Consider the following 13,979-nt stretch of genomic DNA (forward strand, 5'->3'; position numbering starts at 1 on the left):
CTGATTTATTTTCATTTTCAGAAGACTGGGATAAGCAAGGAAGAATGTCAAGGGGAGGAGGCTCTTTTTTTCCCCCAGTTTTCTTCTGGATCAGTGCAGGCCACCTTTTTGTTTGAATAAAGATCCTATATAATGTGTTCTCCGTAGTTCCAACTAATATCTTCTCTCTCTACTTGTTTTTCAGTCCTACAGATGGAATTATGTCAGGGAGGGGGCAGAGAAAGTAATAGACTGGTCCTTGAGGTGTTCTTAGCTTTGACCACATATTCCTGTCATTCTCTATTTCTTAAACAATATTATCCAATTTGTATATGAAATTATTTGTGCAGACTATTACGTTCATTATTTGTAAACAGGGAACTAATTATTTTCATTCAATATGGCTTGAATGAAGTAAAAGTTTTGTAACATGCCTTTCTAATTCAGCTGCTATATGCATATATATCATGTTAAATCAGATTAGCTACAGAGCAATCAGTTTAAGATTTAAACAGTCAGTTTAAGATGAAAAAAATTCCAAACAATATTTTATAAAACAGATAAATAAAAATATATTGAACTAAATTAGGTCAGAAGCCACTTGTAGAGTTACCGCTTTAACAATTGCTGCATATCCTTGATAAATCACTTAGCTACACTGAATTTTAGTTTTCAAAAGTCAAATAGTTATAATAATGCCTGGCCTATATATCCCACAGGGTTATTTATGTGACTGGGGGGAAGGCCCAACAGACAAAAGGCTGGTAAATGCTTTGCAGTTGTGTAGGCTAGATAGAAATGGCACCAGAATAGTTCTGTGGATAAATTCATCCAATAAATATGCATGAAATCCATAATGCTCTCTGGAAGCTCTCAGTTACTATATAAATTTATGTATCTATTAATATAGCTACAAATTTTCAGTTTTAAAAGCCTTTAACATTTTTTATTTAAAACATTATGATTTAAAAGGTATTCATAGTTAAGTTTTAAACATACAATGCTTGCTAATGCTTGCTATCCCACCAACAGTGTCAACCTCCCTCCACCAATGTTCCTAGAGTCTGTCTCAAACTTGCCACCCCACCAACCCCGTCTACTATCATAACAGGCACCTTTTTAAGTTTGGTTGGTAAAATTTGGGTTTTATTATATCCCTACTTCTTTTTTATTGGAAAATGCCCTTTATTATACTCCAGAGTTATGAGAACTCAGTACTATGTTTCCAAACTGAGAATCAGAGAAACATCACAGTTGTCCACTATATTTATTACTCTTTGGAATATAAAATTTCAAAATTAATTTATCTTATTTTATTTTATTTTTTATTTTTTGGTTTTTGGGGCACACCCGGTGGTGCTCAGGGGTTACTCCTGGCTGTCAGCTCAGAAATAGCTCCTGGCAGGCTCGGGGGACCATATGAGACACCGGGATTCGAACCAACCACCTTTGGTCCTGGATCGGCTGCTTGCAAGGCAAACACCACTGTGCAATCTCTCCGGGCCCAAAATTAATTTATCAATCTAACTAGTTAGCTGCATCCTTATCCACAGACATTGTCTTTTGTTTTTGTTCTTTGGACCACACTCAGTGTCATTCAGGGGCATTGATATTATTACATTAATTTGCAAATTTTCATCATGTTATTCACATTTACATTATTATTAATATTCATCAGTATTATTCATATTATTCATTTCATCTCTATGAAATTTACTGGTTTTAAATTTCCCTTAATTTACATTTAGTTTTGCTATATTTATTTATTTGCTATTTTATTATTATTTTGTTATACTTATTAGTGTGGATAAAACAAAAATGTAATATATATTATTCAATTTTCTGTTAATAAAAACTAAACTTAAAGGCTATTTTTGGGGGGGGGGGTTTGGGTCGCACCCGGCAGTGCTCAGGGGTTATTCCTGGCTCCAGGCTCAGAAATTGCTCCTGGCAGGCACGGGGGACCACATGGGATGTCAGGATTCAAACCGATGACCTCCTGCATGAAAGGCAAACGCCTTACCTCCACACTATCTCTCCGGCCCCCTAAAGACTATTTTTTAACAACTTTAAAAAGTAGCCTTTATCTCCACCATTCAAATAGAGATCATTGTAACAAATATCATGGCTGCAAAGCCCCAAATGTTTACAATATGACTGCATGAGAAAAAGTTTTCAGATTGTTGGAGCAACAACTAATAGCAACGTATGTTTATTAAAAGGAAGTGTTGTCATAGAAGTGATATATTTTGGAAGGTATATTTATATTCATGAATTTGCATCTATCCAAGAGACATATACATAACAAATGAAACTCAGAAGACCTCAAAAGGCACTGTTCTATTCTCTCCCAACCCCATCAGTTCTGCTCAAGGAAGCAACATGTACGAGGATGATGCTACTAACCTACTTTCAGTAGAATAAATGTCCTGCTATTTTCCAGCAGTGTTAATAGATTTTTAGCGTTCCATTCTCTCTTTCAACGAGTTTCCATACAAACCCTCATGTACACTTATATGGAGCTGGTTGAAGAGCAGCCTGTGGTTTGGAAAAAAATTTTTCCCTCTAATTGAAGCCAGCTGAGCTGTAAAGGGAATTGAACTCTCATCCTTGGCTTTCCTCAGACCATGGTGGAGTCAGGTCTTGGCTTTCCTATCTGTAAATGATACAGTTTTATTTGGCAGAGGGAACCAAGCTTATTAACTGAAATAGTATGTATTTTTTAAAATAATATATGGACCATAGAATATTTTCGAAGGTCAGCAAGGCAAAGATTTCATCAAGATGAGAGTACTGGGAATGCCATTTGTCTATTTTTATCTTGTAGAAGTTTCTATTAAATTTTTCCCATTCTGGGCTGAAATCAACTGGAATAAGGTATGAAAAAGAATGGCTAAGCCGAGATTAGCAAGTGAACTGGACATTAGAGATACATATAAATTATTGAGAATCACTAGGAATTATTCTCTGAATTAGACCCAGAAATCCATATACTTGTATTTGTGACAAGCATGATAAAAAGATATCCATTCTTGCAAATGTAATAATGAAACTGAAAACAAGTAACCATTATGCTTATAAGCTCATTCATGTACATTTTTTATTTTTACTCAGTTGACTTGAGATTTTGACAAAAGTAATAATAAAAAGATGCTTTATAATATTTTTATTTTTATTATTTTTAAAAATTATTAAAATATGAAATGCTTCACAAATTTGTGTTATCTACTCATAGGGGCTATTCTAATGTTCTCTGTATCATTCAAATCTTAGTATATGTGATACCAAATCAAGCACTATTATTATCTTTTTAAATTAGAGTTCTTCAAAGTGGAAGATATAATTTAATCCTAAGAAATGTCTATGCATAGATATTTTGAAAACCTAATGATTACCATAATGAAAAACTTCAAACAAATGTATGAATGAACAGGAAACAAAGATTTAAAATTTATCAGTTTGCCAAAGACTAGAATCATTAGTAATGCTAAGCTAGACAATTGAGAAAAATAAATTTCCCGTTTTTCTGTATAGGAAATCATACCTCAGCACATAGGTCTTACAGCTCTGAATTGTGTAAGTGAGGAGGTGGATACATAAAGCAGTGACTGTAGTTTTAAAGTGCCTAGAAGGGAAGAGCATTGATTATGAAGTAATTTCACCTAAAAATAAACTGATGCAATATTCTTTCTTCAACCTTCAATTAATGGCAATGGGGATAATGAAAGGTTCAAAAAATAAACTTGTTTATTAGGATATTAATATACATTATTTTTTCCCAAAGAACACTTTTTTTTTTTTGCATAGAAAGCTGCTGAAGATGGGGCCAGAGTGAAAGCACAGTGAAAGGACATTTGCCTTGCATGCAGATCACCTGGGACGGACCCGAGTTCATTCCCCGACATCCCATATGGTCCCCAGAACCTGCCAGGAATGACTTCTGGGCACAGAGCCAGGAGTAATCCCTGAGTGCTGCTGGGTGTGGCCCCAAAACAAGAAAGAAAGAAAGAAAGAAAGAAAGAAAGAAAGAAAGAAAGAAAGAAAGAAAGAAAGAAAGAAAGAAAGAAAGAAAGAGAAAGAAAGAAAGAAAGAGAGAGAAAAACAAAACAAAACAAAACAAAGAAAGCTGCTGAAGAAACCTGTCAACATTTTCCTAACCTTTAATGCTCTTAGAATATGCTCATGGAGGTAGGGCGTTTGCCTTGTATGCAGAAGGACGGTGGTTTGAGTCCTGGCATCCCATGTGGTCCCCTGAGCCTACCAGGAGTGATTTCTGAGCGTGGAGCCACGGGTGGCTCCTGAGCGGCACCGGTGTGACCCAAAACTAAAACCAAAAAAAAAAGATAAAAGTGCCATTTCTGAAGTCTTACTTGCTCAGGTACATATTGGACTCTATCTATGCAAATTATCTTGTGCAAATTACTCATTGTTTCTGTACTTATATTTATGTATCTAAACTATCAATCAAGGCCACCTAATATCAGAAAGTGTTGGAAGTGCCTGGAATTTTTATTTAATAACTGTTTTTCTTTTGCATATCATTGGCTACATGTATGGAGTTAAATCATGTATGTTCCTCAAAATATATTTAAAATGTCTAATAACCAAATCTATAGTGATTAATATTTTTACATTTTATATTTCCAAAATGTAACCTTATTTGGAAATAGGGTCGTTGTAGATCTGATCAAGCTAATTCAAGGTCATGTTGCATTAGAGAGGGTCCTAAAGAAAATTAAAAAGAAGGAAAACAACTTGCTATCAAAGAAGGAAAGGAAGATTTAGAAACACAAAGAAGAGTAATTCAGAGAAGATGGCAAGAAACAAGGAGTAAATCATAATTATGAAAAATACAAAATGAGAAATATCAAAGATGGTTACAAACTGCCAGAAACTAGGAAGAAGCAAAGAAACATTCTCCTTAAGAGCATTGGAGGGATGCTGCCAAGTAATCTACCACTTGAAATTTAAACTCTAACACCAAGAGCTGTGAAAGAATAAAATTTATTGTTTTAAACCACCCAGGTTGTGGTACTCTTTGATGGCTGTCCTGGGAAATTAATACACCAAGTAACCTAGACAAGAGAGTGGGGATTTGTTGAAGGAGAAAATGAGTTGTCAAAATTAAAATTCCAGTACCTAGAACAGGACTCACATGTGGGTCATTGAGTGTTCTTTGGATCCAACTTCTTTGGAGTTATTTTATGGGGTCTTATATTCTTTCTTTCATTCAAAGAAGATAAGGAAAGAATGACGAACAGTTGCATTCAGTAGCAAACATCTGAATCAGCTGAATGTGAAGACATTGTTATCTAATTGTGCTATTGATACTAAAGTCATTTATCACAGGAGGTTATTTAAACTTAAATGTATTAAAATAAAATAATATTATCAGTTTCTTATACTAGGTAGAATACGTGCTCAATAAACATGTGTGGCTAGTGGCTGCCACGTTGGCCCATGCAGAACATTTCCATCATTACATAGTTTTGTTGGGTGGTGCCAGATGATCTTTTTATTGTGACAGGGTTTATTTGGTATTAAATAAACTAAGTAGACAGATGTAGGAAAACTAAAAGGTCATATTCTTGTAATATAAGAAATTTTTATCATTTGTTAAGGAAAAATAGGTAAATGTAGTAGAATTGAAATTTGAGAAGGCTCACAAGAGGGTTTTACTTGTTAAATTGTCTATTGTTTTCTTTAGTGGGCTTTTAGACTTTGGACAGAGGATATTGCATTCAATTCTTTAAAATGGGAAACTGTCTCAGCAGAAAGCCAACATTTATCTAATGCCAGCTATCTTCCTGGAGATGTATGACCTGCTTTACCTTGATCTAGCAGAGATACACCTAGTATAGAATGGGTTAATATTTTGGTCCCTTAATATTATGAAAGAGGTAAATTCTGCAAAGCGACAAATGAGATCAAGAAATCTGTGAGCTACAACCTTTCCTCTCCTTTTCAGATCTAATCATACAGATGAATAAATTGCTATAAAATACCAAAAATAAAACTAAAAACAATGACTGAATCATTTTTTTTAAATCTCATGTACTCTGTGTTCAGGTAGCAAGAAATTTAATTCCAGTCGGACCAGTCTCCTGTGATTTTTCCCCCCTCTTTCATCTAAGATATTTTTAATGCTCAGAGGCATTATAATAGAAAAGCATGTATTTTTGCCTGGTTTATACCCATCGTCCTTACCATTACAACAAGACAAAAGCATTGAAGTAAAATTAATCATGTCAAAAGATTTTAGCAAAAACAAGTGAGACCATGCATAAAGCATTGCTTTGTCTAGTGTGAAGTCACGCTCTGATTAAAAACATATAATGAAAGTGAAAGTGATACATCATTGCCTTAGCAGTAGGGTTTTCTGAAAGTGCTTTGCAGTTTTCAACAAAAAATGGGGAAAGATTTTGGTCTTTAAAACTTACAATGATTATTGTTCTAGCTAAATAATTGGAATCAATCTTAAATTTTAAAAAGAAATTAAGACTTAATCACCAAACGAGGCATGTCACTTGGATTGTAATTAGAGCACATTGTAAGAAGCATTGGCTTGCTTTGACACCCAGACTCTCAAGTAAGAAAGTGTCTGCTCGGCACTGCCCTTTCACAAAACCATCTCTACTGCTAGCTGAACATGGTCAGGCCCAATAGGTATCTCCTGAGTCGTGTTTCCAAGCCACTCTCTGTCTATGATGCTTGCACCATTACAATGCAGTAGAATAAATAAATATAAAATGTAGATGTGAAGTGATCTTTTCTTAGCAGTGGAGCACTCGGTTTATGACATGCAAAACTAAATATTGTAACTGGCCAGAAATTCATAAAATATGGACTTGGTTCCTTGACTCCACCGTAGTTATATCCCAGATCTGAAAATAAACAGTTTGCTCATTTGCACTTTTTCTTAATTACTCCTTTATTTTGATGGAGATATTTGCATATCATAATCATTCACCCAATTATATTTTTATTTTTTATTATAAATTGAAAGTGATTTCTTTTTTAAATGAATTTCTCTAAATGTAATGTTGCAAATCACTTTGTTCTATGGGTTTACATCATCAATATAAATCATATGTTTGCACAACTATTAAAGGTATATAATACTTTACAAATTAATTAAAATTACATAAACATAAATTATATGTTGAATGGTAAAAGTTATTAAGCATAAATATATTAAATTGCTTAAGACTAGTATAAATTTAAAAATTGCTTTAAAATATTTTGCATGTATTTTTAGAAATTTCTTTAGTATAGAGGCATAAAATTTTCTGTGACTAAACACAAGTCCAAAATTAAGGACACTGGATGCAGGAGAAACAGACTTATACAAAACATCATTTACCTCTGGCCAATACTGCTCATGGAAGGAGCAAGGAGCTTTGGTTTGTGATAGGAGAGGAAGTAACATATTTGTTAAATTTCAGGCTGACTGTAATCATCAGCGATTAAATAAATACTTCCAGAGACATCTTTAGAGAATTGAACTTCACCTATTTTGAAATTGAGTGTGATGGCATAATTTGCTGTTGCCAATAAAATTCATTATTTCATGGGACTAGAGAGATAGCACAGAGATAGGGTGTTTGCCTTGTATGTGGCCAACTCAGGAGGGATGGTGGTTTGATTTCTGGCATCCCATATGGTCCCCTGAGCCTGCCAAGAGTGATTTCTGAATGCAGAGCCAGGAGTAACCCCTGAGCGCTGCCAGGTGTGGCCCAAAACAAAAAAAAATGCATTATTTCATAGGAGAAGCTTAAAGAGTATAAGAACTTGTACTTCTTTGTTATGGAAACAGTGCCAAGCTAAATGGTTTTATTCACATGAGTACTAGAATGAGAAGTCTTGGAATAGATACCACAGTTAAACCTACTAGGGAATATGCTATAAAGAAAAATTAATTTTACTTATATAAGGCAATAATATTTGGGCATCATTATTATGTTTTATTAATCTAGTCTAACCTAATCTGTCTAATTGCAGACTTTGGTATCAAGAAAGACTGGTAGCTCATGGCAAGGAAATTAGGATTAGCAAGCTACTACTTGGTTAAACTGTTGTTTGCTTTTATTTGAACAGATAATCAATTATTTAATGAACTTCTGCCTACAAGGGAAGAAGTTGGAGAACAATATTGCTAAGGTGTATTGGTTGCTCTTGGCTGCAGTTGGCAGGAGCTACAAAAAGAGATGAGCTCATTATGAATATTTGTCCATTTATAAACAAGATTGAAAGAAAATAGAATCCAAAATCTAGGCAAATACAGCATTAAAGGATGTGATGCTTGAAACCTAACTACAAACATGTTTGTAAACCTAACTACAAACATGATGCTTAAATAAAGATATTAAAATAAAAGAACAATCAGTGCTGGTGGGGATGTGAGGAGAAAGAAACTCTCATTCACTGCTGCTGGGAATGCCACCTAGTCAAGCCTTTATGGAAAACAATATGAAGATGCCTCAAAAACTGGAAATTGAGTTTCCATATAATCCAGCTATACCACTCCTTGGGATATACCTATGAATAAAGAAAACACAACACAAAAATGCACACCTTTATTCATTGCAGCACTATTTACAATAGCCAAAATCTGGAAACAACCCAGATGCCCTGTAACAGATGAGTAGCTAAAGAAACTGTGGTACATATACACAATAAACTATTATGCAGCCTCAGAAACAAATGAAGTCATTAAATTTTCCTATACATGGATGGACATGGAAACTATTATGCTGAGTGAAATAAGTCAGAGGGAGAGAGATAGACACAGAATAGTCTCACTCATCTATGGATTTTAAGAAAAAGAAAGACATTATTGTAATAATACACAGAGACAATAGAGATAAGAGCTGGAAGGTCTGCATATGATATAAAGCTTACCACAAAGAGTGGTGAGTTCAGTTAGAGAAATAACTACACTGACAACTACTATGACAATGGTAGTGAGTGAGAGAAATAAAAGGCCTGTCTCAAGTTACAGGCAAGGGGTGGTGGAAGAGGGAGAAAAAAGAAGCGACTCTTCCAGAGAGAGAGAGAAAAACGCAGAATGGTCTCACTCATCTATGGGTTTTAAGAAAAATGAAAGACACCCTGGTAATAATAATTTTCAGACACAAAAGAGAAAAGAGCTGGAAGTTCCAGCTCACCTCAGGAAGCTCACCACAAAGAGTGATGAGTTTAGTTAGAGAAATAACTACATTTTGAACTGTCCTAATATTGAGAATGTATGAGGGAAATGTAGAGCCTGTTTAGGGTACAGGCGGGGGTTGGGTGGGGAGGAGGGAGATTTGGGACTTGGGTGATGGGAATGTTGCACTGGTGATGGGTGGTGTTCCTTTTATGACTGAAACCCAAACACAATCATGTATGTAATCAAGGTGTTTAAATAAAAAAAAATTATGCATTAAAAAAAAAAAAAAAAAGAAGCGACTCTTCAAATATTATCTGTTAAAATATTTTATTTTTATATATCATGTACAAATTGAGAATAGAGATAAAAGTAAATTATAACTAGATTTTATGAAGATTTTATAGTAATTTCATTGTATTTAAATACCTTAGAAGTAAGTTTCCATGATGGGTAAACATCCAGTAATCTCTTCTACTCAGGGAAAAGAAAAAAAAGATTTTCCTATTTATCTATCTATCATCTATCTATCTATCTATCTATCTATCTATCTATCTATCTATCTATCTATCTATCTATCTATCTATCTATCTATCTATCTATCTATCTATCTATCATCATCATCATCTATCTATCTATCTATCTATCTATCTATCTATCTATCTATCTATCTATCTATCTATCTATCTATCTATCTATCATCTATCTATCTATCTATCTTCTATCTCTCTATTATATATCTATATATCTATCTTTCTATCATCTATCTATCTATCTATCTATCTATCTATCATCTTTCAACCTATCTACCTACCTACCTACCTACCTACCTACCTACCTACCTACCTACCTACCTATCTACCTACTTACCTACCTACCTACCTGTATAATCTATCTTTTCTACCCTTTCCACATTTATGGAGATAGAAAAGAGAGAGAAAGAAAAGAGAAAGAATTGTGTGGAGTAAAATAGAAATAATGAGGACAAGAAAACAAAGAAAAAGCAGTCTAAGAAATATAGCAATAAATAATAGATTATAGAGTAGATAGAAACATAAAAGGCACTTAAATTTTATAGATTGTTAATTAATTGTCCAAGGATACCAGCCTGTACCAAAAGAAATGACAACTAGAAACTTAAAATAATCATTGTTTTCTCAATGTCTAGAGTCTTGAACTGAACTTAGAACACTATTCTGCTCACACAAAGAGCCTGTTATTCAGATTCACTTGAGACATTGCTAGATGGTTACCTTGCATAGGGTAGAGTAAGGGGCTATGAGAAGAAAGGATGATTTGGCACATATTCTGAACAAGGAACACAATCTTAGATAAGCATCCTTCAAAATGCCTTACTTGGTGAGATTGCTATTTTGCTATTTCCAAGTTAAACTATTGTGCCTTCCCTGTCTCTAACTTATCATTTTGAATTGTGTTTGAGAGGAACAGATAATTTATTTATAGATCAAGAAGAAACTTAAATAAAACTGATAATTAAATAATTATATCCCATTAGGAAATCTGAGTTTTGTCAGCACTGAGTTGACAAATAATGTCCCTTTACATGGAAGGCTAAAATACATTGAGCATACCAAGGACAGTATATGATATATAATTTCCAATTCAACAGAGTGCGGTAGGCATATTGTTTAATGAATAATTTAATTTCTCTCCTCCTAAGCTCGGTAACATTGCAGGACACTATAAGACATTCTTTCCCCTGCTAATTCACTGGTAGAAATGCCTGCCAAATAGAAATCCTATCCTTTTAGGAACCCTAAATAATTGATGAAGAGGGACCTATGCCAAGATGTTATGAATATACAAGTAATAATTAATTTTTGTAAATTTTGGTTCAGTCTCAGATTTTGGAGTCATTGATTACCAGAGCATACTCTAATTCAGTGTTTCTCAGTTGGGGGCTATCTTCTCCTCTTTAGAATCCCAGGAGATCACAGGTGAAAATTGCCTAAATGGAGGACTATGACATGAGAGTAGAAGGTCATACTGTAGGACATTATTGGAAGGGTGTCATGGTCAGGAATAGTTGAGAAACAATGATGTAGTCTATCCTGACTGATAAACATTCTTCATACTAGAAATATGGCCTTAAAGCTGAACCAAAGATGTCTTTCTTGAATCTTTGGTAATAGAGCAGAAGACAAGGCTCAACTTTTTCATTTTTCTCTTGTTCTATGTGAATTCATTATAAACTTAAATAGAATCCAAATTATTGACCAACAATTATATTCCAATACTAAGGTGAGAGCTTAATCTATTTTAAGTTTTTCTTTTTAAAGATTTTTTGGAAACACTTGTGATTTACAAAGTCCTTCATAGTTGGGTTTCAGACATACAATGAATCAGGGCCAAACCCAGGACCAGTGTTGATCTTTCTCCACCTATGTTCCTAAAGTGCATCCCCCTGGCCCTCAGCCAACCAGTATAACAGGTCCATTTTAAATTTAGATAGTTAAAGTTTGGGTCTCTTGATTTCATTGTGTTACCTTTGGCTTGGATATTTAGTTTTGTCCTTTTTTAACATGTCAAATGCACTCGAGACTGCTTGGCTTCTGATCAAACTTGGCTCCCATCCTTTCATATTTGTGTTTCTCCTCTTCCACTCAGTTTTTTTTTTTCGTCTCCTTGCTATACTCTGGGGCCTACAGTGTTCAAGACAACTTCCATTTAGACCATTGCATTTCTTCATGCAGTTATTCTAAATACCACATACAAGTGATATCAGTCTATAACTTTCCTTCTTCTCTGGCTTACTTAAATTATAAACATAATTTAACATAATATCTTCCAGTTCCATCCATGTTGCTATAAATTGCATGAGTGCATCATTCCTTACAGCTATGTAGTATTTCATTGTATATATGTACAACATCTTCATGATCCACTCATCTATTGTTTGCATCTAGGTTAATTCCAAGTCTTGGCCTTTATACCGAGTGCTACAATGAATAGCAGTGTGCATATATACTTTCAGATGAATGTTTTTCTGTCTTGAAGATACATAAAAGAGGGATTGCTGAGTTGTATGGCAGCTCAATTTTGAGTTTACTGAGAATCTTCCATACTGTTATTAATAAGATTGGACGAGACAGCATTCCCACCAGCAGTGGTTGAGAGTTTCTTTCTCACCACATCCCTGCCAACAGAGACTGTTATTATTTTTGATATGTGCCATCCTCACTGGTGTAAGATGATATCTTATTATTGTCTTGATTTAGATTTAATCATAATAATAAGTGATGGTGTGTATTTTTTCATATGTATGTTGGCTATCTGTCAGTCTTATTCCTTAGAGAAGTGTCTGCTCATTTCCTCTCCCATTTTTGATGTTTTTTTTTTTTTTAGTTTTTGTGGAGTTAACCTTTGTGATTACTTTGTATATCCTAGATATCAAACCTTTATCTGATATGTTGAGTGCAAAAATTATCACCCATTCAATTAGCTCTCCTCTAAATTTAGTCTATGTTTCTTTTGCCATACAGAAACTTTTTAGTTTGATGTAGTCTCATTTATTCAGATTTGATGCTATAACCCTGGCAATTGGCATCCTATCATCGAAAATGTTTTTCAGGTGTAAGTCTTGGATTGTTCTGCCTATGTCTTCCTCAGTGAAATTTATGGATTCAGGACTAATCTCAAGGTAGTTAATCCACTATGAATTGACTTTTGTGTAAAGTGTGAGATATAGATTGATCTTTAGTTTCTTACAGGTAGTTTTATTCAATTGTTCCAACACCATTTATTGAAAAGACTGTCTTTATTCCATTTCAAGTTCTTGCTTCCTTTGTTAAAAATTAGTTGCCCATCTACTTGAGGGTTTGTCACTGGATATTCTATTCTGACCCATAGTCTGAAAATCTGTCTTTGTTTTAATACCATGTGGTTTTGGTCACTATGGCTTTGTAGTAGAGCTTCAAATTAGGTAATAAGATGCCTCCCAGTTTCTTGTTTTTTAATATGAATTTGGGTTACTATATTAATTTTTACAAAGACTATTTGTAGGTGAAAAAACAGGAGAAAAAATGTAACCTGTCTAAAGCCATCAACAATTATTGGGATGTATTATAATTTAGATAAATTTAGATAATTTAGATAAATTTGAACAACATTGTATTCTGTGCATGTGTTTCTGTCGACACTGCTTTATAGTCAGAACTAAAATTCAAGAATTTTTCACTGAATTATGATCAGTAATTTTAAATGTAATTTTCTATTTTACTTTATGTGACAAAAAGTGGCATAAAGTAACTTTAAGACTTTAGTCAATAGACCAAACTTGTGTTCTTGACTTCTGGAAATAGGATATTCATTCTATTAACCTATACTATTTCTATTCTGGTACTAAAACAAATTCATTGGATCCAAATTTATCAGATCCTTTAGAGATTTGTGGGTAAAATGGGTCAACACAGATTAAATTTCATTCATCTGCTTAAACTCTTAACTAATTGACTTGGTAAATGAATTGGTGTAATAAGTGAGGCAGCACTGCTTGATGGAAATACAAAGACCAGTGTTTTATTCCTCATTCTGCCATTGAATCATTGTGTGACTGCAATGACACCTCTTTTTATTCAGATACTTGCAATAAAAGTCCAAATTGTGAATTTGCTAGAGAATTACTTGAATAGTCTTGTTTCTGTCTTTATATTTTGGATATAAAATCTCTCCTCAGCACCCCCCATTATTTGAGTTCAGCCATGCATAAACTTTCTGAGGGTTTTAGCACATTTTACTATTAACTAAATTTAAGTGATTTTCTCCCATGTCTTTAACTGGACTTCTGGCTAAATAACTCCATCTCATCTTTCAGTTCTCAGTTCACATGTCC

The 13,979-nt window shown here is 34.0% G+C and overlaps 1 protein-coding gene and 1 non-coding gene across 2 annotated transcripts in view; both read right to left on the minus strand.

The window, feature by feature from the left end:
* The window catches only part of KLHL14 (kelch like family member 14), a 120,938-nt gene that overhangs the window by 63,725 nt on the left and 43,234 nt on the right, over positions 1 to 13,979 (minus strand). The gene's annotated exons all lie outside the window — the stretch shown is intronic.
* Positions 3,172 to 3,276, minus strand: LOC126004906 (U6 spliceosomal RNA). The gene has a single exon (XR_007494126.1). It is a non-coding gene; the product is annotated as a U6 spliceosomal RNA (small nuclear RNA).

The sequence above is a fragment of the Suncus etruscus genome, chromosome 3 (genome assembly GCF_024139225.1).
Source record: "Suncus etruscus isolate mSunEtr1 chromosome 3, mSunEtr1.pri.cur, whole genome shotgun sequence".
NCBI classification, from domain to species: Eukaryota; Metazoa; Chordata; class Mammalia; order Eulipotyphla; family Soricidae; genus Suncus; species Suncus etruscus.